Here is a 2,498-nt window from a genome sequence, read left to right as displayed (position 1 = left end):
AAAAAAAAAAAAAAAAAAAAGAAATAGCTCTTTGGAGGGTTTTTGTATTTTTTTTTGTTTTGTTTTTTCATTTTTTTACACAGCTCCAAACAGCCAACTGAAATAAAAATAGCCTTTAAGAACAAGGAGGCTCTTCCTATATAGCGATTCCCCCTGCTGAGGTTTGTGCTTAGGCCTTCCTACCTTTCTTGTCTCATCTTTTTTCTTTTTTTGTTGAGACTTGAGTTTTACCCTTGTCGCTCAGGCTCTGGAGTGCAGTGACACGATCTCGGCTCAGTGCAACCTCTGCCTCCCAGGTTCAAGAAATTCTCCTGCCTCAGCCTCCGGGGTAGCTGGGATTACAAGTGTGTGCCACCACACCCAGCTGATTTTTTTATATTTTAAAAAAATTAAAATGTAATTTTAATTGTTGGCCAGGCTGGTCTCGAACCCCTGACCTCAGGTGATCTGCCCACCTCGGCCTCCCAAAGTGCTGGGATTACAGGCATTAGCCACCACACCCAGCTATCTCCCCTCCTCTTAAGGGACTGAGTTGCCAACTTAGAGCCCTTTGGTTGACAGTTCCAGCTGGCAGTAAGCAGAGTCCTACAGAGATAAGGGGGGATCCAGGTGGCCTGGAGAGGACCCATGGAGCTCACATCTCCTTTTTCTCTGACATTTCCTAGGCACATAGAATCCCTTCTACCCCTACAGCAAAGGATGTGATTTCTCAGCAGGCCCTGGCCATTTAGCCTTAGTGTGAGCAGAGAGGACTGCCCTTTATCCCTCATACAAATTTGAGCTAGCCAGCCCCAGGGTCCCATTCTGACCTTTTTCCCACCCTAGTTTATATGAAGTTCTCTCTCCAGTAGAAAGCTGAGAAAGTGAATCTTTTGTTTCTCTCTACCATCTAATGCTACTTTAAATCCTTTAACAAGGAGGCTAGAAGCTTGCCTTCTCCCTGCATTTCCTTTTTTTTTTCTCTCTTTTTGAGATGGAGTCTCCGTCACCCAGGCTGGAGTGCCGTGAAACAATCTCGGCTCACTGCAACCTCTGCCTCCTGGGTTCAAGTGATTCTCCTGCCAGCCTCCCAAGTAGCTGGGATTACAAGCGTGCACCACCACGCCCAGCTAATTTTTGTATTTTTAGGAGAGACAGGGTTTCACCATGCTGGTCAGGCTGGTCTTGAACTCCTGACCTCAAGTGACCCGCCTGCCTTGGCCTCCCAAAGTGCTGGAATTAGAGGCATGAGCCACTGCGCCCAGCCATCTCTGCATTTATTATAGTCTTGCCTGGACCATCCCCTTTCCACAGCCTGTGACTCTGTATCTGCCAAAGCACCCAGGCCTAGCCCACAGTCCATCTCCCAAAGAAGCCCCAGTAGACAACAGAATGCTTTCTGGGGGACTGCTAGACCTCAGACTTCTGCCTAAAATGTATGCTGAATCTTTATCAGGAAATAAACATTTTTTTAAAAAGTTAATGACCAGGCTGACCAACATGGGGAAACCCTGTCTCTACCCAAAAAGACAAAAATCAACCAGGCATGGTGGCACACGCCTGTTCAAGCTACTCAGATGACTGAGGTGGGAGAATCGCCTGAACCCAGGAGGTGGAGGTTGCTGTGAGTCAAGATGGCACCACTGCACTCCAGCTTGGGTGACAGTGAGACACTGTCTCAAAAAAAAAAAAAAAATAAACCGCAGTTGATCTCTGATCTCTTTGTAAGATTTGTTCCAGGAACTGATTTAATTTCATAACCCACCTCACTAAGAGTGGAACAGCACCTATACTTGTACTCCTGTTTTCTGGTCTCCCAACTTCTCGCCCTGTCACCCAGGCTGGAGTGTAGTGACATGATCATAGCTCACTGCAGCCTCCAACTTCTGGGCTCAAGCGATCCTCCTGCATCAGCCTCCTTCCTAAGCAGCTGGGACTATAAGTGTGCACCACCATGCCTGGCTAAATTTTTAAAAAATCTTGTAGAGATGGGGTCTCACTGTGTTGGTCTTGAACACCAGAGCTCAAGTGATCCTCCGACCTCAGGCTCCCAGACTGCTGGGATTACAGGTGTGAGCCATGCTCAACCAAAAAGCTCCTATATACAGAGCCCCATTCTAGACACTGGAGTTGAAGGAAGTAGTGTAGGGATGAGAGAGGACTGGAAGAGATGTTCCACCTCTTAATCATAAGGTCTTTAGTAAGTACTCAGTCCCTCCTTTAGTACCACTTTGTAGGAGTCTTGCACCACCACCCCCCGCTTAAATTTAGGGTCCCCCTAGAGACTTTCCTGTATAGCACCTCAGCCTTTGGCTTGACTCATTTGTCTTGATTACTGCAGTAGCTTCTTAACTCTTCTTGTTTCTAGTTTTATTCCTCCAACCTAGCCTGCACCCTGACAATAAATGCCTTTTTAGCAGGTAGCAATAAAAACTTGTTCTAAAAATAGAAGTAGTCTAGGCGGACAGTGCTGAGATCAGACTTTTTTTTTTTTGAGACGGAGTCTCACTCTATGGCTC

This window comes from Colobus angolensis, unplaced genomic scaffold (genome assembly GCF_000951035.1).
Source record: "Colobus angolensis palliatus isolate OR3802 unplaced genomic scaffold, Cang.pa_1.0 Scaffold350, whole genome shotgun sequence".
Lineage (NCBI taxonomy): Eukaryota > Metazoa > Chordata > Mammalia > Primates > Cercopithecidae > Colobus > Colobus angolensis.
The sequence above is the reverse complement of the archived record's forward strand: the minus strand, read 5'-3'. Positions refer to the sequence as shown.